Below are 26,960 nucleotides of genomic sequence, written 5' to 3'. Positions count from 1 at the left end.
TTGAGGACAGGGCCTGTGCCCTCCTTATAGACACACTCTTAAGTACAGGAATACTAAGATGATGTCTGCTGCTGGCTTGTGGATATTTTCAGTCATTATATCTGTAGTGTTTCTGATGTAGTCACTCATAAGGATGATAACATGCACCGCTGAATGTGGTTGTTAACTCCTTATGTATCATTTTGGGGACAGCAGTACTGAGCTTAAGAAAATGACTTTTGAAGAGACTTGACCTGGCTTCCTTGTTGCAGATCTGCAACCCAAAGAAGACATCATCTGTAAGGACTGAAGGACTCTGAAATAGTCTCATGTGAAGCGTGTGCTGTGAGGCACTTGATCATCCTCTCCTAGAAGCTTATTTCTCTCTCTCTACTCTGTTCTCTCGCTGATGGGAAACAAAGCCCAAATGTTGTATAAATGTTGTAGAAAGAACTCAAGAGTCTATTTTTATTTTTCAGCTTGGTATTATAAAGTGTCACAGAGAAAAAGAATTGCAGATGGGAGTCTGGAAGAGGATGGGGAATGTAGGGACCCATCTCCTTGAAATTTTTCTGTTTGGCAGTTTGCATGTGAAAATTTCAACTCCTGGTGAATCATCTGGTTATGGCCACAGCTTGGCAATGAAGTGAGACTGAGATTGGGTGGGTGTGCCATGCAGAGATGGGCCATGGGAAGCAGCTACTGTACTTTTTCAAAAACCCTCTTTTCCAAGAAGGAAAGAGGTGGTTATCTGGGTGGATACCTAGGAAAATTTCTTCAGTGATCTCCTGCGAATGAAGGTGGATGTTTATAACAAATCATAGAATCACAGAACCATAGAATCATAGAATGCCTGGGTTGAAAGGAACCTCAAAGATCATCTAGTTCCAACCCCCTACCATGGGCAGGGTAACCAACCACTAGACCAGAGCCACATCAAGCCTGGCCTTGAGTGCCTCCAGGGATGAGGCATCCACAATCCCTCTGAACAATCTGCATCACCACCCTCTAAGTGAAAAACTTCCTCCTAACATCTAACCTAAATCTCCCCTGTCTTAGTTTAAAACCATTCCCCCTTGTCCTATCACTATCAACCTCTGTAAACAGACATTTCCCATCTTGTTTATTTGCTCCCTTTAAGGCCACAATGAGTTCTCCCCAGAGCTTTCTCCTCTCCAAGCTAAACCAGCCCAGTTCCCTCAACCTTTCTTTATAGGAGAGATGCTCCAGCCCTCTGATCATTTTAGTAGCCCTCCTCTAGACCCATTCCCAGTACTCTATATGGGGTCTCACAGGAGCTGACTAGAGGTGGACAATCACCTCCTTCTCCCTGCTGACCACTCCTTTTTTAATGCAGCCCAGGATACAGTTCGCCCTCTGGTCTGCAAATGCACACTGTTCTCTCATGTCCAGCTTCTCATCCACCAGGACCCCTGAGTCCTTCTCCACAGAGCTGCTCTCCAGGAGTTCTACCCCTAGTCTGTATAAATACCTGGGATTGCCCTGGCCCAAGATCAGTGCTATGCAGCATGGTTCAAGGCTATAGATATTCTGATAGCTATGATGTTTAAGGCCAAACTGTTCCCAACACTCTTCAGTTTTATCATAGAAGGTTGATTCCCTCTGAGCAGTGCAGAGGGAGCTCTGTGCATCAAGGCTGGCATTTCTAATAGGGTCATAATTTGCTCTCACATAAATAAACAGCCTGTAGCTGTCACAAAAGCTTTCATGGATTCAGGGCAGAAAAAAAGAGAGGAGAAAGATATGTGGCAATTAAAACATTTTTTATTTGAATAAGCCTGGTGTCCTGTAGAGCTGACCCAGACTGTGCTCTTGTTAGGAAAAGTAAAGCCAGACAACTGAATGCTTTTCTTTCAGCAAAGTAAGGGACCTCTGCAGTTCAGCTGATGCTCTGCTGCCCTATGCCTGTCATGCTCAGGTGGATCAAACACTGCCTGGAGTGTCATTGTGACACAAAACTTAAAGCATTGTCCTCAAATCCTGCATCATTTTGCCCTCAGTAAGCCAACAAACCAACTGATTCCTTCTTGTCCTGCTTTCCTTTGTCATGTTCAAGCACAAACAACTTTTTCTGCACTTATGAGGTTTGTTAAATGCCCTGGCCCAGCTTCTAAAATATTTTAAACCCTGTAAACAGACAAATAATTCAAAATAGTTAAGCTAGAGACTTACAAAGTGATTAAGAGCGTATTTATTTCAGGATTTTTGCCAGTTTGCAGTTGAATGGGATATTTTGGTAGCTGTGGTTTTAAGTAGAACAAATGTGGATGCTACCCCGGTTAACGTACAATACAGTACTAATGTAATGCCAATTATAGATAAACATCTTAATTAAAAACTGAGGAAAGCATGCTTAGATATTTTCTAGAAAGTGAGATTGGAATGTAATCTGAATCTTTATGAATGCAGTGTGGGATAAAATATTCTTGATGTTCTGAGGCTTTTTGCTGGAAACAGCATTTATTTTCAAACAGTGAAGCCCTTCTGCACAGTAGTAGCCCATTTTCAGAAAAGCTGCCTACCATATTGGCAAAAGAAAACAGTTTTTGTACTGAAATATTTTGTGGATCTCAAAATGAAGAGCATATTTCAAAAAAAAAAAAAACAAACCCAAAAAAACAAAAACAAAAGTGAATTGTCTGGCCTGCGCAATTACTGAAATCTGAAGCAGTTGTTGTTTGTAAGGCATTATAAGCCTTATAATAAGGTTACTTGGTCACGCAGTCAGCTTATTTTTGCTTCTCACAGGAGCTTGTTAATAAAACATGACAGCTTGAATCCAGACCTGATGCAGGAAGAGACTTTAAGTTCTGGCTGCTCGTAGGGTAAGATTGTAAATGGAGGAAGATGTTCATGATATTTCCTGAGGAAAACTGAGATTAAATAGCAGTCAAGTGTAACACTTGGCCAGGTGTTTCTGAAGTGTCACTGGCCACACCTTCAGGTGGTGAGATCTGGGGCTCCACTGAACTCCCTGAGTTTCTCCTGGGACGTTCAGGCTCTGCTTTACTACCACTTCCTAAAATGTCTTTTTCTGCATCAGAAGGCTTTGAATCAAACATCTAAGGAGTATGTAGGATAAAAAGTATAATGAATTCAGGAGCAGCTACCCTGGAAGCCAACTTAGTGACAAGAATTTGTTAATGAAGTACTCAATGAGAAATAGAACTGATATTTGAGAGTAACGGCCAACAATGGCACTCAAAGAAGATCTTTGAGCATCCTGGATGTCCCAGCTGATTTTTGAGCTGAATAGATATGAGATAGTCAGAGCTATGTGCACACTGGAGACTGGTGTGAACCATGCTGCGAGGTCTGCCTTCCAGCTGGCAAAACAGTCAAGCCATTACAAGGCAATCTGGCTAGTATTATATCTTTTAATATATTTCCAGACTATAGTTACTGAAATCTCTGGAGGATCATGAGCCTCCAAGGTCATCAGGGTTTCAACCTTTCTTTTATTGCCATAGCAACAAAAGCTGTCTTTAGTGTTTAAATTAGTTAATCAATCGCAGTCCTTGATTTATGCTGGTTGGCAGCAGCCATCCTTGAAAGCTATTTCTTGTCTAATATGTGCTTTTATCGCAGGAGGGTATTCCCACACCTCAGCTGAATAAGACCCTTTGATAGAAGAATTCACTTCATCATCTGAATTCAGTGCCTCATCTGGGGCCAACTAGCATGAATTACCATTACAGATTTTTTTTTTCACCCAGAATCATCTTAATTCTGGTTTACAGCTCCTTAGAAGGAGAAGGGGGGTCACTTAATTGGAAAAAAGCACAGGCTCTAATTGCTTCCATAAAAGAGGAGAACATTCCACCTTTGAACTGCGTGTAAATGAAATTACAATGCACAAACAAATTAATCTCTTCAAAGAACTCTTTTGAATGAGGTCAAAATATGAATCGTTTTCTGTTTAAGTGACATATTCTGATAATCCCTGATTCTTCTAAGAAATAGCATGGAATAACAAATTGAGTGCAAGGTCACTGACAGAAATGCCCTGGGACCCACAACTTTTCATTATTTGCTGTGTGGGTCTGGGGGCATTATTCCAGCCCTCTGGAAAGCACAGCTCATACCCACCTTGCTCAAGAGGAGTTAGAAGGGTTAATTAGTGAGTGCTTTCTTGCAACGGTGCATTCTTCTCTAAGTCTCTTTGTCTGTAACACAGAGGTATCTGCACAAGTACAAGTGCTTACATCCAGTTTTGCCTTTATGTCAAGCTGCCTCAAGAAATGTGCAAGTTCTGGTGGATGGGAAGGAGTCTCTGGAGGTTTCCAGTTCAGGCTGCTGCCCAGAGCATACCCAGCAAGCTGTTCAGGCAGAGCCAAGATGAATCTTGAATACCTCCAGGAATGGAGATCCCACAGTCTTTCTAGGCAACCTGCAACTCAAGCTGACACTGCTTCACCTCTGCAGAGATGTATTTATGACGATTGCACTCTGCCAGAAGTACTTTTTCATAATCTAATGTATTTTAGCAGTTTTGCACATAACCTTCCTTTCCTTCTTAGTCTGTGAAGTTAGGTTGTATCTGTCTTGTGCCTCTGGAGGCAAATCCTAAGAGATCACAAACCCATACCTTCTACAGCAACTCTGTATTAAAACTAACTTTTGAATGTTGGCCAAGCTCTGATGTGTCACTGGGGTTTTCTTTCTCCCCCAGTTATGAGTAGCAGCTTTATAAAAAAAAACAAGCATAGAGAAAGTTGGGAATTTCTTGCTGAACTACCAGAAAACAGAGATAATTTCTGTCATGTTTTGGAGTGTTTTCTCTGCTGGATTCCTGGATCTCCAAACTAAAATTTAGTTGAAACAGTGTATTTCTCCTAATGCCTGTCAGTACCTATTTCAGTGGGCTTTAGGTAAGGTAGTGGACTTTGGAATGCAAATTTATGGAGAAGCACTCTGCACCTTAGTTGTCAGTACTGGGGAGTGGGAGAGTGCCATTTGCAGAGTATAGAATACTCCCTGCAGCCCAGCACCATGATTCTTTCTGGTACAGTATCGTGAGGGCCTCTTGGGACGTGTTCATCGGGCTTGCTTCTCACAACATGACCTCATCATTATGCTAAACCTATGTTCTTCCTGTCTTTACACAAATAGTCTTGCAACCCAAATGAGCACACTCTTTGTTATTTTAAAGAGTGGCTGGTACCAAAGCAAATCATTTTTCTTTTGATTAGCATTTTCAAAGAGTAACCTTCGTGAATTTTCCGCAGAGGCTGCCTCTGCTGCAGAGTGCATCTGGTTGAGTTTTAATCATTTAACAATTCTCTGCCTCAAAACGATGTTGTTCCTGGGACTTCTTGAAAGTTGTGACAAGAGGGCCAGCAGGGACAATGCCTTTTCACGGATTTGCATTCACTGTGTGATAGGATTCATGTTTTACACTCTTTTTTTTTTCTTTTTCTGCCAAGAAGGCTGTTTCTGAGGCAAAGATGAAATAAAAGAAAAGGCATCTTTATAATGTGCAATGGTAGTGTATCTGTGAACTGTGTAGGACTGTGTGCCAGCTTGGAGAATCAATAAAATAAGAATAATTTTGATATACTTTCTTAAACCCTTGTACATATTTCCCCTGGACCTCTAAGAGGGCTTTCTTTTGGCTAAGTGTTAAGTGTTGATGCAACTTTGATCATGAAGTTGAGTCTTTGCCCCATGTATCAGTTGCTATTGAATGAGCTTACACACATCATATTTACAGTTTCTCTGGAACAACACTACCCATTTGCAGAGGGATCAATTAGTTGTGGTGCTCAGAGAAAGGATTTCAGTGGTAACTTATGGAATGTATTGCTTAATGTAAATTAAATGAAGTGGGAGAGGGAATGGAGATCAGGATGCCTGTATTTTGACTTGTCTATTTTGTAGCACTCAAGCTGATGCAGGTAATCAGGAAAGTTTGACTGTCACTTTGGCAGAGACTGGCTAGTGGGTGGCTGTCTGGGTGGATGCTTTTAGCTGATCTTGTTTTCAGATGCAACCCTGTGGCTAAAATACACCAAGCCCTGGAGGTACACCAAGAGCTTGCAAACCAAGACAAATGGTGCTGGTGCTGTGCCAAGGGGTTTGTTGTTCTCAGTAAGTTATCCCTGCCATGCTTACCTGGATGGCAGTCGTGGCATGGTTTTGGTTGTATTTGAGATTCCTCATAGACAGTGGTCACTAGGCACTTTTAAAAGTAATTATAAAAACAAGGGCATGTGGTTCAGGGCATTCGCTCCCTAAAGAGAGAGTAAACCAACAAGATTTAAGAAGACAAGGTCACGGCACTTAGAGGAGGTTTGTGTTTGATTTTTGAAGTCATTCTGTTGTTATTTTTTTGTTGTGACATGGGCTGTATCCCCTCCTGGGGTGCCACTTCATCACTGCTGGTTTGTGGGGAATGATAAATATTCAGGCCTGGGTTGTATTGGAATCCCATCAAATCATTTAGCAGCAGCAGCCCTTGTGGGAGTGAAACTTGTGTGTGAAAACTGCCTAACAGGGGGAGCAGGGCAAGAGGAACCTCCCCATTAAAAGGAAAGTTGCATGGCTTTCTTCTTTCAGATATCTGGCACTAAAGCCATAAGATGTCACCTGAAAAGTCAAGCTGATGAGCAGTCACTGAATGAGGAAACCTGTGCTAACAAACGCTTGCAAACTGCAAAAAGCAGAGTGTGCCTTTGATATCTGTGCTATTTGTAGGTACTGTTTTAATTGTGTACACATCATTATGTCTTACATTTATTGCAAGTTTCATACTCTTTCATTCTTCACCAGGCTTTGCTCTCATTTCCTTTTGTGTTATTTTCTTTTTTCTTTACACTTTGCCGTTTTTTTTTTTTTTCAGTTTTTCAGTTGTTCTTTATTTAAAAAGAAACAGCAGAAAATCTCTATTTCTGTCTTACCATCTGCTCTCACTCCAAGGTGGCTTTCCTGCTAGATTGAGACCACTGGAACTGCATAGCAGGTATACATGCCCACTCCAAGCACATACATTTGCTGAAAGTAGTTGTTACAGTGGTTGCATTTTGCTTGTAAAATGCAATTTCAAGTTCAGTCAGGATGGTTTGGACCCAAAATATTTAAAAGCAGTGCACGATTAAATTAAGGACTGTATTTATAAGGAAGTCTAATCCTTGCAGAATATCATACCATTTTCTCCTTTTTTAGTAGATACTGTCCTTGTCCTTATAGGCTAACTTCCTTCCCTTCCCTTCCCTTTTCCCTTCCCTTTTCCCTTCCCTTTTCCCTTCCCTTTTCCCTTCCCTTTTCCCTTCCCTTTTCCCTTCCCTTTTCCCTTCCCTTTTCCCTTCCCTTTTCCCTTCCCTTTTCCCTTCCCTTTTCCCTTCCCTTTTCCCTTCCCTTTTCCCTTCCCTTTTCCCTTCCCTTTTCCCTTCCCTTTTCCCTTCCCTTTTCCCTTCCCTTTTCCCTTCCCTTTTCCCTTCCCTTTTCCCTTCCCTTTTCCCTTCCCTTTTCCCTTCCCTTTTCCCTTCCCTTTTCCCTTCCCTTTTCCCTTCCCTTTTCCCTTCCCTTTTCCCTTCCCTTTTCCCTTCCCTTTTCCCTTCCCTTTTCCCTTCCCTTTTCCCTTCCCTTTTCCCTTCCCTTTTCCCTTCCCTTTTCCCTTCCCTTTTCCCTTCCCTTTTCCCTTCCCTTTTCCCTTCCCTTTTCCCTTCCCTTCCCTTCCCTTCCCTTCCCTTCCCTTCCCTTCCCTTCCCTTCCCTTCCCTTCCCTTCCCTTCCCTTCCCTTCCCTTCCCTTCCCTTCCCTTCCCTTCCCACACAATATTCATCACTGTAGTATCCAATTGTCTTCTTCCATGTGACACATCATTATGATGTCCATTCCCTCTTCCTCAGAGCAGCAAGGTGTTCAGTAGCATCATTCTGCAGGCAGTAGGAAGAGGCTCTGTTTTGGCTTTTGGTTGTTGTTTCTTTCTTTTTTCTTGCTTTTTGTTCTTTTTTTTTTCATCCACCTTCTAGTTAGTGCATGGGGACTTTCATTTTTCTATTTCTTTCCCAGTTTCTCTAATAGCCTTCAACTTCTCCAGTCATTCGCAAAGCATCTCCACCTCACAAATATGTCTGGATCTGTGGTGATTAATCATTGCACAGTGGCTTATTGCCTCAGAGGCGAAAGATTTAATGGACTTCAAGTAAGAAACTCCCAGAGGAACATCAGGACTTTCAAATACTCTTTTTTGGATGGCTAGAGGAATTGTCAGGAAAACAATAACAATGATATATACAGATACTATAGCGAGGGCAGTGTGGGGGGGGAAGGATTTACTTGTAAAACACACTAGCAGGGAACTCCTCTACTGCATGATGTCTGACAGGGCAAGTTTAGGGACATGGTTAGTGGGCGTGGTGGTGAGGGGTATACGGTTGCACCAGATGATCTTGGTGGCCTTTTCTAACCGTAATGATGATATGATTCTATGATTCTATAAGTAACTTCTGTGACCCTCAGTTTAGTCACTCTGATGTCTTCATCCAGGATGCTTTCTAACAAGTGAAAGATCATTAAAAGATGGACTTCTCCATATTGGCCAAGGTTGGCATTTTCCCTTGCCTAATGAAACTGACTTATAAAACCAGGCTCATGAATTACTCACTAGGAAAGAAAACCTCCAGTTCCTGCAAGCCGCTGCATTGAGCAGCATTTCTTCCATCCCTTACCCTTTGCTGAGTAGCTGTGGTGTTGAAAAGTGTGACTTTTAGTCATTCTGAGAATATCTGGGAGCTTGCCCTGAGGTTGCTGAAGAGCTTAAGAGCTTTTCAGGATGAGGGTCACCAAGGGAGACTTCAGCTTGGGGCAGGGGGAAGGAGAGAACAGCATCTGACAATGAAGTACCTGTGTGGATTCATGAACAGATGAGCACAGAGCACTGCCCCTATCTGAATGCGCTAAAAATGATTTTTTTTATGGTCTTTGCTGTTGTTCAAGATGCTGAGTCCATCTGAGATTTTTCTTTCATTAACAAATGCAGAAAATAAAAAGGAAAAAGAGTAAAAAAATGTGGGGATTTATCTGATCTATTTTTCAAACCAATGACACTTTCATTTTTGGTGCAGAGGTCAATTATGACATAGTCATGCTAGAAATAATATAGGGGATTATTCGGTAGTTATTTCTCTCTGCATTTTCTTTACTGAGCTGATTCAGTTTCAGCTCTGTTGTTTTACTCACTTGACAGCAGCCTTCACTTTATAGCTTGCTGCTGTTAAAAAATGCTATCATCTGCTTTCTCATTTTGCAACGCTGTTTAGCACTAATGATTCATGCAGATAATGTATACACTGTGTAACCGAAAATAAATACCATGGGATTTGCTGGAAGAAGGGTAATACAATATTTGAGAACCTTGTTCCTTGGAGAAAAGAAACTGTAATTGTTTCCATAATGTGCCTGCCAGATTACCGTTGAGCTTCTCAGTCTATGGTACTGTGCTCCTGCTCCCTGACAGCTTCCCACAACAGGCTGAATACATCCTTGATGATGCCTTAGGTTTTAAGCAAAGAAGGAGCATCACAACTCAGACAAATTCACAGAATCACAGAGCTGTAGGGGTTGGAAGGGACCTGCAGAGATCACGGAGTCCAACCCCCTGCCAAAGCAGCTCCCTAGCCCAGGTTGCACAGGTAGGCGTCCAGGCGGGTCTGGAACGTCTCCAGAGAAGGAGACTCCACCACCTCTCTGTGCAGCTGTGCCACTGCTCCGTCACTGCACTGGGAAGAAGTTCCCATGCACATTTGTGCAGAACTTCCTATGCTTCAGTTTGTGGCCATTTCCCCTCGTCCTATCACCACACACTGCTGAGAAGAGTCCAGCCTCGTCCCTTTGCCTCTCACTCCTTAGATATTTATAGACATGGATCAGATCAAATTGCTGTTATGAGGCTGCACATCACTTGCCCTGGTCCTTTGTCAGCCCTACAGCACCCCTCAACCCAGCTAACTACCTGAGCCAGGTGGCCCAAACACTTGGGGGGTAGTTCAACTCCAAGAATTTGTTGGATGACACTCAACACCATACTGCAGTCTCAGAAACACGCTTGATCCATCAAATAACTGTGGAGTGAACTGCTGAGTTTCTGAGGCACATTGTTGTAAACTTCACGGCCTACAGTGGTGTTGGTGAAGGAAGCTTGCCAAAAACCACAGCCACAGGTGTTTTGTTTTTTTTTTTTAATGAAATCTAGAGTGATTTCATGTGATTACAGGTGATACCCATGATCTATAATTTCAAAAGTAACCAGTAATTATGTTGCCTCACCACTGATGGGGATCACCTTACAGAAAAATGAATTTCAGTTGCTGAGGACTTAATGCTGAGGATAGAGTCAGCTGAAGCGTGTTAATCCCCTCTCATATCATTAGTGATGCCTGCTGTAGTGCGTGTCTTGGGCCATGCAGTCTGGGAGCTGCCACAAGTATCCAGCTCTGCTCATCACCAATTAGTTATTAGGATAGAAATCAAGCCATCATTCTCTGTTCATTGGTTCACAATCTCTGCTATGTAGACACATAGTTTAGGGGCATGAGTTACTGGGCTTGGAGATGGGTTATCATTTGAGCTAGATGATTTTAGTGGTCTTTTCCAACCTTAATAGTTCTATGATTCTGTGATTCCATGAAAATCATTGAGCTGTAGGAGAGTGAGCTTGGACAGGCACAAACATGGTCAAGTTCCTGTTGAATTAGCCAAGGTGCATATTGAGTTTTGTTGAGTGACAGGTGATGCGGACCAGCCTGAGTTAGAGTGCTTTAGGTCTATTGAAAAACAGTCATCAAGCAAAAAATAATCCTTTCAAATTTTGTATCAAATTTAAATAATCACAGTGAGCTTTTACTTCTTCCATACTTTGCATCTTGTTGATGTCTCAGTTTTTGTTCTGAGCACCCTAAAACTGGAAGTAGAGTTTTGTGTACCGTGTCCACATTTTGTCTCACAGAACACTTCAACTTCAGAATATACAAATTGCAGCCCATGGCTACAGTTCAGGCTCCTGCTGGAAAATTCCCTTTAGCTCTCATCTTTACCATCTTTGTGTTTTTGTCATTTGCTAAACAGATTGTAGCTTCAGACAAATAGCTTCCCAAAAATAGCTAGAGGAGGTAGCAGCCATGTCAAGGATATTATGAAAATCCTGCTGTCTGTGCTGTTTTCCTTAATCCTGAGCACACAGCCAAGAGAACCAAGTGCTGAACAGAAGGGATGTAAAATCTTCTTCTTCAGTATAATGACAGATAGTGTACTTTGCCCTTTCACAGATCTTTGCAAATGGTTAAAGTTATAGCTAAGTCTGGATTAGGTAGCGTTTCAACCAAAATATTGCATTTGGGTCTTTCGGACTTTGAGTCATTTGAAAGATGGGGGAACATTTAATCTTACGCCCACACAAGACATCTTCGTTTCCAAAGCAGGATCTTTCCTGATGTTTAATGACTCTCCAGCATGTGCTGAAACTGAACGCTGAAAGGAAAATACATCAGTCAGCAAGGGAGTGCTAAAGCTCTTTCAGTACTCATTCAGACATCATTGTCAGCATCTTTCAGAGAGTTTACACAGGCTAAATAATCTAGACAATGCTTTTTATATCTTGGAAGATCTTTATCTTACGTATTTCATGTAGCGACTAATCTCTTTGTGGATGCCACAGTGATATTTCATGAGTCACTTCTGTCCTGCTCAGAGCAAAGTACTGCAGCTCTCCAGGAGTTGGTTCTTGCCTGGCTTACAGATTTCCTCTGCGTCTGATTGCTTTCCATGTGCCATTTGTGCCTCTTGAGCTTGACTGAGACTGGCTAGAAAATGGACTGAGAAGTAGAACTTCAGGAAACCATTTACTGCTTCTCATTTGAGATCTCCTTCATAGATATAATCATTAAAAAAATAATACATCTGTGATATTGATGAAATATCAGGTGATTCTAATCCCTTTCCCGTTTTAATGGGAAGATTTTCTAAATGAGATTTTTCATGAATGATGAAGACTTTGAGTGAATGCTGTTGTATCACTCTGCCACTGCCTGGGCAGGAAGCTGTCAGCGAGGTAAAGGCAAGGCTTTGTGTGAACTCTAATTTTAGGTGACTTGGAGTCTGGTTAATTTACCACTTTCTTAATGGTGTCAGCAGCATCTGAACATGTCAGGAGCCCTTGTGAGGGTGAGAACGCCCTCAGTGACATTTGGTGCTTTGCTAGGATTTCCTGCATCTGTGAGACTCTGAGCCCAGGTACTCCTTTCCTTGCAAACCTCCCTCCTGGTGTCCTGCTGTCACCAGGGAGCATAATACGGCTGCTGTTACCAAATGAAATAATGCAGCAACCCTCCACTTCCCTCTCACTGTTATTTGTGTCTCACTGAGTCTGAGCTGAAATACTTTTTAACTTTCCCTCCTCGGAAGCAATCAAGGCCAGGCCGGATGGGGCTCTGAGCAACTTGGTCTAGATGGAGGTGTCCCCCATAGCCGGCAGTTGAAACCTGATGATCTTAAAGGTCTCTTGCAACCCAAACCGTTCTATGATTCTGTGAATTTGGGGCAAAGGGAGAAATGGCAAATTTGATCTCATTAGTTGCAACTCTCTTTGAAATAACGGACTGTAACATTAACAGCATCTGTGGGTATAGAAGGAAACTGGGTTTTCCATCCACTTTTTGGCAATAACCAAGTATCACTTCATTCGAAATCACATTTTTTGGAAGACAGAAGTCTTTCTGGGGAGAACAGCCTTAGCTCAGACGCACAGACATAGGCAGAAGATGCCGGTTCCTCAGCACCTGGGTAAGAAAAGCACTCAGACTCTGCAGAGTACTGCTTCAGATGGGGCTAATGCTATAATGAGAAAGGCAGTGGCACAGATAATCTTGCGTTTTGTGAAATGATGGGAACCCTGAGTTGTGCAGCATGGGATGGGTTTCAGACAGGGTTTGCAACAGTTACTCCACTTTGGTCATTCGAGCTTTGGTAGGATCTTCCTAAAGAGAACATTTCTCTTCATCATTTCTGCTGTCAAACAGAGAGTTGTCTGCATGAGAGCTCATTGCTGTACCTACAGGTAAATGCAGAGCCATGCAGGGGGTACAACTGCGTGTATGGAGTGGAAGCTGTGGCAGTGCCTTTTATCATCACCTATCTACCCAATGGCCAAGGGCAGCATGGAGCCTGGCACAACCCTGGAACAAGCCTGCACACAAAATGTTTGTCTTTGTCAAACAGTTCTGCAAAATAGGTCACTTAATTTGTGATGGTGTTACCTGCACTGTCACATGTTGGTAAATGCCTCTGTTCAGCACAGTGGTGGTTTCTTGCGGCTGATTAGCTGTGGTTGGTACAGTGGGTAAGATGGCCCTTGATAAATTATATAATGATCAGGATATTTATTCCTCCTATAAAATTAAATCATTTATCATTCGAAAGATAATCATTATAATTTATATCTTGAAATGAATCCAGTGTGAAAAATAATGAGATAAAACAATGCAAAATCTCAGTTATTTTTAATTCTGTAAAATGCAAATAGATTGAAACACTGATTTTGGACAGATTCAAATTCTGCTGAATTAGTGACAGAAAATATCAAGCTTATTACTGATACAGTTTGGCTTGGTACTTTCTTTTGTTCAGTTGCTACTTAAATGCTATTTCTTAACAAAAGGGTTTTTTGAAAGAGGCAAAGAGAGAAAGAAAGGTTTTTCAGGTGTTTTAACCATAGATCTGTTGCTGCTCCTTATGCTGGCATACGGTGCCTACTTCAATTTTTTTCAAATTAAAAAAATGGCAGAAGAATTGCTGTGCTGAAGCTGCAGACACATCCTTCTGACTTTAATCGTCTCCAACACATTATATCTGTAAGTGCTTCTCCCTGCTGCTCCGCAGTCGCATTATTCAAATCTGAACTTTACATCTGACTTTCCTTCTAAAGTTTGTCAGAAACGATCAAATTCACAATTTCAAGTATAAATTCGTTTTCACCGAAATGTCAATTAAGAAAAAACTAGTCCACTTTGCAAGTTAAAATACAAAGAGATTCCAACCATTTTATTTTTGCTCTTTACAGTGTTGATAGAGAAAAATTCCTTAACAGGATTTGCAAGAGTTCAAGGTCTCATTTTTAACTGATCCTACTCATTCCTTTCCACATCTCTTCCCAGCTATGGGGACAGTTTCCTTCACATACTTTCACCCATGGAAGTTGTTCAATGGTCCATGGATCTGATTTTTCATGTGCCTCGTTAGCATGTATTTATACAATATTCGTGGAGAGGTAAGCCAGCAATTTTTTCCTAAAATGACATCCAGGTTACATTTTTCCTGCCTAAGTAGAGGTGAGACACATTGCACTGATTTTCTTACGTCTCCACTGATTTGTTTACGGGTGTAAGACTTTTGATTTGGTTGCTTAAATAGTTCAAGGTACAGTACATGGGCATCCATGGACTACAGACTCATTTTAGTTAGAGTATGCACACTATTAATGTTGAAGCCCGAACTCTGGTCTGCTTAAAGCACAGAAAGTTGAATGTTCAAAACTCAAGGGTAAATTCTCCTTCATACATTTTTTATAGGCACATATAATCTCTTGACTTCCCATTTTTGATAAGATTAATTTTGATCTCTGAAAGAAGAAATAAGATGAGCTGTCACTGGTATTTCTTGTGCCTAGAGCATTCATCATGACACATAAGCAAAAATGGTTTGTCTTCTGAGATCTACTAGCTGCAATAGAAGGGAGTGTGCTGGGTTCATAGCAGAAGCTCTGTCTCCATATAGATAGTAGAGGTTCTAAAACTCTGAGGGTAGATGGATGGTCCAGTGTTGTCTGAAGTAAGGTCAGTTCTTATCTAAAGCCGTTTTTGTTCTACCCTTCATATTTTGAAGGAGAGAGAGTGAGGTAGGCAGGTGAGAGAGGTGGGCCATGTGAAGACTTCTTCAACTCTAAAGAATTAAGGTTTTTTATATCTGCACTTTTTCTTGTGATGCCAATAGAAATTACGTGTAATGCAAAGGAAGAGTTTTTGCCCAAAGACTGCAAAACAGTGGGAAATGCAGGCTCCCTCCTTGCTCATTAAGAGCATTCTCTTCTTATCTACAGATATATGCAGATAAGATGCTAATTATGTGAATCCATCTGTTGTATTTAAAGTGTCATAAATGCAGATCCTAAGTTTAAAGCTGTTCATAGAAGCATGTTAGTTTTCAAGTTCTTTTTAGAACGTGATTTTCTGGTGTATGATTTGCATCTGGAACAAAGCTTAAGAGGCTGGGAAGGGCTACAGGTTGCCTGTTAGATGATGGTGAACTGTATCTGTCCTTTTTGGGAACTTCCCTTTGTGTGAAGAAGCATTTCCTAATATCCAACCTGAACATCCCCTGTCTCTACTTGAGGCCATTATTACATTTACAATGTGTACAGAGCTTTTATGACATTCTCTGGCACAAATGAATGGGCTGCCCAGGTAGGTGGTGGAGGTGTTCAAGGAATGCTTAGATGTTGTGTTGAGGGACATGGCTTAGTGAGAACTGTTAGTGATAGGTGGACAGTTGGATTAGATGATTTTATAGGTCTTTTCCAACCTTGTTGATTCTGTGACTCTAAATAAAGGAAAATCCCTCCCTTTTTTTTCTGTTGAAAAAGGGGAGGGGAAAGAAACTCAGTTTTCAATTACCTTGCATTAGGGTAAGAAAACTTTCAGCTATAAACTGGATTTTTTCTTTCAGATTTTGCAGCAGAATAAAAATAATAATAATAATAAAAAAAAAGAATGAGGGAAAGAACAAGTTAATGGATTGCTATATGCTCTCTTCCAATTCAAAACAAACCCACCTAGCATGTAGCTTCCTTAGGGAAAAAAATGTTTGCCTTTGTCTCCTGAGTGTGCACTTGAAATTGGGATTGCCTGTACAACAGCTTTGACAAGGACTCTCCTGAGTAGCAGAGTGTTTTCTCTGCTCCTTGTCCCATTGCCTGTCAACAAATCCTGACACTGGCAAGCTCCATGCCTTTACTCTTCCTCTCAGTTGTATCCTCAGACAGCAAGTGGCAAGGAGATCCTGGTATCTACAAACTTGTAATTTCCTCTTGTCATCCAGTATGGTGTACTGCTTTTGGGAGATGCTAAATCTATTACAGCAGTGATAAAGACTTGCATTTTATGATGTTAAAATACACTAAGTACTTATCAGAAAAGGAAAGCAGCCATTCTTCAAGCAAGGTGAGTCAACAGTAAGGACAGGAAATCTTTGCACTGGTGGCTTCAGTCAGACACTGTAGCATTACCAGAAAGCAGATTGCTACCATCTTTTTACATTTTGGTGAGGGATATGATGAGATCAGGTGCCTAAAAAGCAGCAGTGTGCCTTAACACGTGAGCAGGCCCTTGGGGCTGGGGGCTCTGTGTAGCTCTGTCCTCATTCGTACTGCTGTCGGGTATCTGAGTCTGCTAAAGGTACAAACGGAGATGAGTGATTGTGCCCGGAACTGGAACAGGTTGGCCCCATCCCTGGAGGCATTCAAGGCCAGGTTGAATGGGGTCCTAGGCAGCCTGATCCAGTGGTTGGCAACCCTGACCATGGCAGGCAGTTGGAACTGGATGGGCTTTAAGGTCCCTTCCATTCTATGATTCTGTGATTTGATATCTACTCCTTCCAAAGGGGTGTTCTCTTAGTAAAATGGTGAGTTCATCCTTGTCTTTTTGAGGCAAGTGTCAAGGGCTGTATCTTTGTATCTCATACTGTGTTCTTCCTTGTACATACTAATGATGCTTAACCAGCTTCAGACTGGCAGGCAACAGGTGTTAAGGCTGCAAAGAAATGTAATGATTTTATATTTTACATATTAACTACTACACTTCCAAAGATACCCTTTCCTGTATTGATGCTGTTGCAGTCCATATGCTATCAGCAGTAACACCGTCAGAGGCCCTTGTTGTGGATGGGATAATGGAAGGATAGTTAATGCGATACAATACTCAACATGAGATGCTTCAGGATTTGCAGCAAAAGTTGGCTTACATATTTTAAAGAGGTTGGGAAGAGGTTCTCCCTCCACGTTCTGAATAAGGAAGTTATATAAAAGACTTTTTAATATTAAAATATTTCCTTTTTTCTATGTGGTCTTCGCAATAAAGCCTTTGGGGCTGTTAATATCTCTGATCTTATTGCTTTGAAGACTGCATAATATGATTTTAAAGGATAAAGAGTTTAAAGGATTCATCCATTTCTAACACCAGCAATCTGACTTTGTAGCTCCAAATATAAGTGGAAACTTTGATGTAACAGAAGTTAAAGGCAAAAGATTTTATATGACAGTTTGAACAGATGCGTATTTCTAAGTGCTGAACTTTGATTTGTTAGGATTTCATTTAGTGAAGGATGCTCTATAAAACTGCAACTACCTCACTACATCTGACTGTAGATTGTTAGAAGATCTTTAGCTAATTCAATAAAGAGAAAAACAAGTCTTTCTATTCAGTACTGAGGAATCCACAACAATTTTAGCTCACGAAGCCCTGTGTCAATTTGAAAGGAAAGGCTAGATACATCAAGTAACATCTTTAGAAAACCTAGAAAGAAGTGTCTGATAAAAATATGAGGCGTTTAAACTGACTTCAGTTCTATTGAACTTACTCAGTTCTGAAAAGAAGAGTGTGGTGAAAAAAGCTTCCTGTCTGCAACGTAGTTTCCTAATTCCCATTCCTAGAATTCAAAGTAATTGTCATGGTTTAAATGTGAAGATTTCTCAAGACTTTTTCCAAAACAAAAAAAAGACACGGGTTAAGTGAAAGGCAAGAGAGCTGTGAGTGTTGTGTGGTTGTATAAGACTTTTTCGTTATATTTCAAGAAGATCAATCGGTGCTAGAAAGGGAGTAATCGGTCTGGTAAGAGTCCCTAAACTGACTGATGGGGCATTCATCCCTGAGAAATAAAATTTAAAGTTTTGTTGTCAGATCTTGGAGTTCACATGTCCTGGCACTTCCCATGGGGCACAGCCTTGCTGTTCTCCTTTATTTTAGGGCAGCGGTTTCATCTTCAGTCAAAGATGTATTATAGAATGGAAGGGAGAAAAAAAGTTTCTTCTTTGACAAATGAGAAATCCCAGCATAATTCTATTCCATTCAATCTATTTTTTTCTGCCATTTATAATTGAGTTCCGCATCTTAGTCACTCCAAGGTTATTCTAGCAGCAGAAGTCCCATAACCACATAAAGTATGATGATGGATTTTGTATTCCCAGATCAATATGGATCTTCTGTTATTGTTGAACTAGACTCAGTCTGCTTTTCTAAGCATCTTTTCTGTCCTTCTTCATCACTTCTTCAACTTTTCCGTTATTAGCTTTTCCCTTAGGATGATAAAACTGAAATATTGTATCTCCTTAGAAACATATTTTTGGGATTGTTACTCGCATTATTCTAAATAAATGGCATAATTTCACTGCATATTTTTAAGTAAAAAAGTCATAATATGAACTATGCATCTGTAGATTTTTATACGTACACAGCTCTGTACTTGTCACTGGGGACCATGTCTCTTTTGTCTGAAATTATCTGAAATTATCATTTCTGATACTATAGCTGTTTAGATTACTTCCTTTCTTGCATCTTTGAATCTTTGAGTCATTTGCTTTCTTTACATTTTTCATTAGAATCTTTTCTTTGTTGTTATTTTACAAGAGATTTGTTTGAACATGAAATTATAACATTATGAAGAAGGAGGGCTATACACCCAGCAGATAAACTTTTTGCTGTGTGGAAATTAAAGAATTATGAATGTTCATATTGACTAAACAAGCTTTCTGGTTGCAAACTGAAAGTATGTGGTGTATGGTCAAAATTTTAAGCTCATTATTCAAAATGTATAAATCAGACTACAAGGAAGAAGTATTAGTCTGGCTGATATTGTAACTTGCCTCTGACAAGAGACAAGTAGCCTTTCTCAAAAGAGGATCTATTGCAATTGCGTTGCATCTGTTTATATTGGATCTATTTATATTTCATCTACTTGTAGTAGGAAATAATGAGTCTATTTCCACTCATCTACAAACTCTGCTTTGTAATCACTGCCAAAGGGAACAGTACCCATCTAGCCAGGTGTAATGAGAGCACTTGAAAAGTACATGGATCTCAGCTGATGTTGAAGTCTCTGGGCCAGCCGTGCATCTGGTCTAACTTTGCAATTCAGAAAAACATCAATTTCCAAGTATATACTGCACATTAGGCAAAGTGCTTGCCCTTGAAAAGGCCCATGAATCAAGTCCCTTCCCCTGAGCGCAGGTGAGTGAGTTTGTGAACATGGTTGGATGAATCCAGGATGACAGTAAAGGCCACTAAACAAAAACAAAAATCCACCCCTGCGTCCAACTTCTTATGGATGAGCCCCTCTGAAGATCAGAGCAGCTACATTTCTAGTGCACTGTGGGATCTTGGCCCCACCATTACCTTCCTCACTTGTGTCCATGGGTTAAGCCAAGAATATGCCAATGTGCAAATAAGCCAAGTCATTGACTTGCTTCAGTTGGTGATGGAGAGGGAGGTGTGATGCGCCCAAGATGCTGTGCATGGTTTTAGTGTCTTTCTCACTGAGGTGGAAGCCAGCAAAGACAGATTATCTGGGCAGCAAACAAACAATTGAAACCATGTGTTTATGATGTTGATTAGCTTCACAAACATGTATCTTTGTGCAAAATGAGCTCTGCCCTATCCAGTATTAGCAAGGACAGGAAGACAAAGAAAGCTCCATACTAACATAAGGAAGAACAACTTTACTGTCAGAGTAATGGAGCACTGGAACAGGCTGCCCTGAGAGGTTGTGAAATCTCCTTCCTGGAGATATTCAAGACCCATCTGGACACCTATCTGTGCAGTCTGGTGTAGGGAGCCTCCTTTAGCAGGGGGTTGGACTCCATGATCTCTGGAGGTCCCTTCCAACCCCTACACTCCTGTGGTTCTGTGATTACTGTCTTACTCCTTCACTTTGGGAATCAGACACTGTCTGGTAGCAACTCTTGAAACGTGAATGTTATTCATGGCGTCCAACGTGATACTCAGGATTTACAGTGCTCCTCTTGGACTGTAGTCCTCTGACTGAAGTGTCTATGAAGAAAGGCTTTACAAACATTAGGCAGTCTGTTGCATTCGTGAATGTTTTGGTTTTTTTTCCAGTGAAGTATGTTCAGGTGTCATAACTTGTGTCCAATCTGAGCTCTGAGCAGAGAGGCATAAATATCTGTGGGAATGCTGTTTGTGCTGGACCTCCTCCATACACTCTTCTCAGCAGGATGCAGCTGCACATAACTGGAGTGTTGGAGAGCATACTCCTCCCGGGGAAGTCAGGGGTGACCCTGGGGTTCGGAGGGATTTGCTAGCACAGCTGTTCATCTCTGTATGCTTGATCTGATCTGGGAGATGCAGAACTGAAAAGCAGGAAAATGAGGAGCACCTGCCTGGTTTCAGAGGAAGCTGTGGGATGATGGAGTTGTGGATTTAACTTTGTATTATCATTACTTCAGCTGCCCCAGATTTGACTGTTCACCTAGAAAAACCCAATTTACAATGAGCAATGAGAAAGGCATATTTCAGAGATTAAAAAGGGCCTTTTTCCCACCTATGCTTGTACTAAAGTCATGTCAGACTGAGCAAAGAACAGAAATAAAAAATACAAAGTGTCTCTCAGCACTGAATAATTTGTGTGATTTATTTAGCATCTTCTCTGCCAAGCGAGAAAATAACACTTTATTGCCACTTTTCCTCTGAAATACCAGTGCTTGCCCTGCTATCTTGAAGTAGCCATTCAGAGCATACCAAATAACAACAAAAAATGTGTTACCAGATGTTTTCAGCTTAACACAAAAGAGAGACTGGCTCTTTGTTTTCCCAATGGGCTGCCACGTGCTCCCCTTTCTGAGGGAAGGATCACAGAATTGTAGGGGTTGGAAGGGACTTCTAGAGGTCATCTGGTCCAACCTCCAAGATCTCAGAGCCAGGTTAGTCACTCACCCATGGATGGAGAAAGGTTAATGTTCAGATGAAAAAGAAAATAATTATGGTTTGAGTAGATCAGATTTCTCAGAGTATGAAATAATACACTGGGCAAAAGCTATAATTCACATGGCACAGTCACCAGCTAATGACATTTTTGGGTTCTTTCTCAGGGATTTCAAGACACTGTGCCATAAAAACTTAATGTGCTTTATTAGAATCAGCATATGTTTTCTACGTAATGATCAGCAGGCTCCAGGGCATGAATGGAGCAGTGAGGGGCTTTCTTAGAGCATTATTGTTGTATGATTTATTGTATCTCAGAGTTATTTTTCACAACTGATATTTGTGAGTGATAAGTATTTTATTTTTTTTTCTGCCTGGTAATGTGGCTGAAAACAAAGCCATGCAGAAAAATAATATCCTTCAGTATTGTACATATGCAGTTAGTACTCTATTACGAGGAAAAGTGTTCTCAAAAAATTAATTCATGTCTCAATACAAAATTGTTCAGTACACCAACTGATCTTGCACAAAGGGAGTCCTGTGATGAAGGTCTCGATTGTTCTTGGATAAACAAAAAGCAGCCTAACAGATTTCAAAATGACTCATAATAGGGTGATTCATAGCAACTAAACTGTTCAAGTCTTTGAAGAAGCTTGGTGCCTGAATTTTACATGCCCTAGAAATATTTAGCTCCATTTTGATGGAGTTAAGAAGCAGTGAGTTAGATATAAGTGGCCTCTCTGATCAATTAGAAGTACTCCTGAACTATCAGAGCTGTGAAAAATGGATGGGGCTGGCTGCTGGATCTACACAGAGCTGGTGCTAATGGGAACTAGAGGGTCCCTGCAGAAAGGGTTCGGAGTGCAGTTTGGGGAATGGAGTGGACACTGCACACAGTGCCCTGCTTCCTGGCCTGAGGCTTCTTAGGCAGCACAATTAAACACATGTACATTAATCTACTGAATTTCTACTTTGTTGCTGCTCATTCCTTGTTCCCCTATTTTCACTTCAGGTTCCCATGCAAACTCTTCTCCATGCCCTCAGTACCTCCTGCTAGTTATCTCTCATCTCACTGCCACTTAGCCCAAAAAGGTTGCATTTCCTAGTTTGCAGGCAGCCCTATTTTTGCTATCCCATAGTCTCTTGTTCCCATCACTCCTTTACAAGCTGTTTGTTTTTGTGACTTGGATACATTTGGTTTGGGCTATTCTCAAGCAGCTTTCTTAACATCTCCCAGCAAGTGACCTAGATGCAGCCCTCAAGCAACTGAGAAAGTAAAATTAAGCCTATTGACTATCAGCCACTGGACCAACCCCAGCTGGGCTCCATGGATAATAACAGCTTAGGCCCAGATCCAGTGTAAGCAGATCTGATTTAGCAAGGGATCATGCTCTGATGGTGTTCGGGTGGATTTGTCTCTCTGCACTGTCTGGCAACAGTGGCTCTTCAGCTATAATTTTTTTATTTATGTTTTTGAGTGCTGGAAATGTAAAACATCGGTGTTTCTGCATGTAAATGACCACACTGCATCTGAGCCATATTATAATAATTATTATTGAACTCGTTAGTACACGGAAATATTATCTCTCTACCATAAGAAGCATAATCCGGGACTTTAATAAAGCTGAACTTTCATCATCCATCCTCTGGTCAATGCAGAGCACAGTGATCTAATTAAACTGTGCTTTGCACCTTTCTGCTCTTTTGTGTTGATCTCTCACCGAGCTCCGGATTAATTTGGCTGTTTACATGCTCTAAAACCCACAGTGGGTTATGCCTTTGTGGGATCTTGATGTTAATGCAAAGGAGCCACTGAGTCCTGAAAAGTCAAGGTTGCTTAATTTTGTTGAGATACCACAACACTGTGCGGTTTTGGTGGTTACACCAGTTATTTTATTTGGGAAACTGGAAAATCTGCAGCTGTGATATGATGGTTCCAAGACTCCCGCTTTAATGAGGGACATGCAGATGTCTGTTATTCAAAGCGTGAGATAATCATCAGTGTCTGAGCAAATTCAGACTGTTATCAGCTTCTGCTTGTTTTATTATGCAATTTCCACTTACTCCATCTGTCACTCATATTACAAAAAGGAGACACGTTGATAAAATAGAGGATTTACATGCTTCCTGGAAATAAAACCTCAATAAACAAACAGTGGCATCTGGTTTCCACAACCGGCGGTTAGAGCTGCTCTCTTCTCTGTCTTAATGCAAACACGATACAAAGCACACCAACATTTGGCAGAGGCCTCTCCACTCTTATGGTCCAGCTCCTGGCCACCAAAGCCCTGAAGATACCACAGCCTAAAACAAGCCCCACAGAGTGTTTCTCTTACACCTTCAGAAACTGAAGTTAGGTCCTGCTGACTTGTGCCCAAAAATGTGTGTGCAAATTGGACTTCACCGCTGCGTTTGTAGTGTTTATTGGGTTACATAGCAGGTACCTATCACAGCATTTTTAACATCTAGAAACGGAAATTAGGATCTGAAGTAAATTTTAAATGTGCTTAAGATCAGAGAGAAAAAAATGAAAGGCCCTTCATCTCACTGAATCAAGGCCTCTTCTCCATCTTCCCATGTTTTTGGTGCCCATGTATCACTTAGGTTTGGCTGTGTTTGACAGAGAGGTAGCCTAGAAATGAAGGAACATCCATTAATCCCATTCTCCCTCCCAGTAATGCTTTAAATCCCACGATGATACCATCTCAATGCCTGCAAATCCCCAGCCTGTTTTCACACTGAAGAGCCGTGAATCACATGGAGGCCCAGGCACAGCCCCCAGGACTGATCCTGCTGGTGGGTTGCTGGGGGATGCTTCCACCCAGAGCGCAGCCCAATACATGGAGATGCTGGAGGGTTAGAGTTCACCAACGCATTGAGCCATGACAAAGAGTCCATTCTCTGCTGGAAGTTCAAGATGGGAAAGGGGGAAGGAAGGGCACAATAGGGACGGGGTTGCTGGGAGCCTCCCCAGCTGCTGGGGGAGGACAGGAAGGACCTGGCTGGGCTTAGATGTGCTGCTATAGACCAAGTCTCTCTCTTGGTAAAAGGCTTATCATTTAATGTAGTAATAAGCACTGCATTAAAATATTTTGTAAAGTATCGTATTCAAATAATTAGTGATATAATGCCAATATGTAATGCATTTCTCCCAAGAGTTCAGACAGAAATCTAACCCAGCCCCCACACTAACTCCTATAAAATAAGGTAGAGGGCTATTGCTCCTCATCTGCAGTGATTTTTGTAGGCAGCCTTTGCCTGCCTTTGTTGCATGGATTGACCTAATTTAGCTCTGCTAGAAAAACGGCTGTCCCCAGTTCAGGAGGCAGAGAGCACTCCCTACCTTTCCAAAAGGTGCTGCAGTGCTACCATATCCATAAGAGGATCATGATAATCTCCTTGGCTGTGAACTTGATGTTAACTCTTTCTGTGCTGGAGAGCTGAGAAAGGAGACCCATGAATAATAAGCTCTTCGGATATTTTTTTTTATTTTGGCAGGCATTTTGTTTGTTCTCTGGATAAAGCAATATTCTTCTTGAGACCTGAAATAGGATTCACTGTCTATTAATGTGTTATTTTTTCTACTGTTTGTCTCCAGCTTCTTCCATTTGTACATAATCAGTTGCACAAGCTGACCTGAAATGTGTCAGATAAGAACTTCCCATACTGAAACTCAGAAAAGTTATAGGATCACAGAATGTCTTGAATTGGAGTGGAACTTAAAGATCATCTTGTTCCCAACCTCCTGTTGTAGACAGGCATGCTTCCCTCTAAATCAGGTTGTCTGGGACCCCATAATATTTATCTTATTAAAAAAAAAAAAAAAGGCAGCTTAAGGCAAGATATCTTGTGATGATTTTCTTCTACAAACTGAAGCATAGGAAGTTGTGCACAAATGTGTGTGGGAACTTCTTCCCAGTGCAGTGACGGAGCAGTGGCACAGCTGCACAGAGAGGTGGTGGAGTCTCCTTCTCTGGAGACGTTCCAGACCCGCCTGGACGCCTACCTGTGCAACCTGGGCTAGGGAGCTGCTGTGGCAGGGGGTTGGATTTTATGATTTCTAGAGATCCCTTCCAACCCCTACAATTCTGTGAGACTGTGATTCTGTGATCCTGTGATTCATCATTTGTTTACAACAGGCACTTTCTGCATTCAGGGTGCATTTTGACTGATAGAGAAAAGCAAAACGAGACAGACAGACTCACAGAGAAAGGCTTAAATATAATTGCACATTGAAGCCAGTGCTGTTTTTATTACAGCATTGTCATGACTATTGTTCATAGGCCTTCCAGAAGCCTGTAAAGCTGAATACAAAACAGTTCATGGCACAGCAGCCTATGGGCATATGAGTACTGGTGTTGTATGGTGCTTCGTGCACCCCCGCTTTGAAGCACTCCCCAACAGTGGTGGCAAAGACTCCTTTTACCATGGCTCTGCAGAGGGAAGACAAGCTGTACTCCTGGGGTAAGAGGGACGTTACATTGCAAATTGCCCAGTCAGCTTCATTGTGTGGTGCAGAGTCAATAAAGAAAGCTGTTGATGTCCCTACACCATTCTGCTTTTGGAAATATCCCAAACCAGCTGAATTATTGTCAGCTGAGTGACATGTTAATGACAGAGGAGCCCTCAGAAGGCTCATTGTGCTCGTCTTGTTCATAAAGAAATAGAAAACATTGCCTTTGTATAGCTTTTCAGAGGACTTTTTGTAACAGATGATATGGTGAATCTACTTGGTGATTGCCAGCAGCATATTTTCAGTACAGCCACTAACTGGAAGGGGCTTCCACCCAGATGAGATTTGGAGGCACCTTCATCCCCAGTTGGAGTAATAAGTTCTGAGTTGTGATAATGCTCCATGTGAGTACAGTGCCTGTATTCAAAAGGAATATTGCAGGGAGACCACCCTTCTTGCCCTGAGCGTTAAGCTTTCTTCAATGGTACACATTTCTCACCATGGCAATGGGAATTGAATTTTTCACTCTCTGAGCTCTCCTGGATACTTAAATCAGCCTCATGTAATACTATTGTGGCCAGTGTCATTGCACCACTGAAAACTAAATGAATGAATAAATTAGAGCTGTGGTGTTTTGGATTGCTGAATTGCATCCAAGCTTTTTATTGCAGTCATGAACTCCTTTTCTGATGACGGATGGAATGATACTTATTAGGCAGTTAGGCAGATCATTATAACAAATGAATGTGAGCAGTACAGTAGCAAGGCTGTATATCAGAAAACTGAGAAGGGATTATCTTTTAAGAAACCTCTTTCTAACACCAATTGCCTTTTGACTGGAGGGCCCCTTCATATTGCAGAATAGTTTATCCTCCCTTATTGATGCAAGTAATCTAAGTTTATGGCTCCTATCACAATCTTTTCCTCCTTGGCCTTTCAACTGCCTTTAATATAGAAGCTATTCCCATCTTTTTAAAAGTTGGTGCTCCTTTAGCTTTCAGCTTCCATCCTGCTCCTATTTTATCTGTCTCTGACTATCTCTCAGTGTCAGATTTGCAGTCTTCAGTTCCCTCTTTATCTCATTTCTGTTGCCTCCAAAAGTTTCTCCTCAGGCATAGGTACCACGCTGCTGCACCACACACTGTGGGTCCCCCTGCTGTGTTCACCCCTTTGGAGCTCAGAGGCTGTTTGGATGCCCTCATTTCCTTAGTGTATCCAAACTGGGCTCCTGACCTCTTGGGGTCATTTTGGCTGCAAAGGGGCCTCAAAACAAGATTATTTAGGCAATGCTTTTAATTATCCCAAGGGGACTTGCTAGCTACCTTGGAGGTGGTGGCCCTTTGCACAGCACTCCTCCTGCCTATCTGTAAGTTGCTCTGGAAAGTTAAAGCTTGCAAGAATAACCATGTAAAAATGAGTCTTTTTCTTTTCTTTTTCTTTTTTTCAATGTAGTTTCCTGATCTATCTCATATTAACATGAAACAGCCCAAAGGAAGGGACATGATGTAGTAGCTGGTAATGTAAAGA

At 41.5% G+C, this 26,960-nt stretch overlaps 1 protein-coding gene across 1 annotated transcript in view; it reads left to right on the top strand.

The window, feature by feature from the left end:
• Nucleotides 1-26,960, top strand: part of LHFPL6 (LHFPL tetraspan subfamily member 6) — a 137,671-nt gene that overhangs the window by 77,451 nt on the left and 33,260 nt on the right. The gene's annotated exons all lie outside the window — the stretch shown is intronic.

The sequence above is a fragment of the Cyrtonyx montezumae genome, unplaced genomic scaffold (genome assembly GCF_038088225.1).
Source record: "Cyrtonyx montezumae isolate F1298 unplaced genomic scaffold, pur_monq_1.0 scaffold_12, whole genome shotgun sequence".
Classification (NCBI taxonomy): domain Eukaryota; kingdom Metazoa; phylum Chordata; class Aves; order Galliformes; family Odontophoridae; genus Cyrtonyx; species Cyrtonyx montezumae.
Note: the sequence above shows the minus strand (reverse complement) of the source record. Positions and strands in the feature narration are given on the sequence as shown.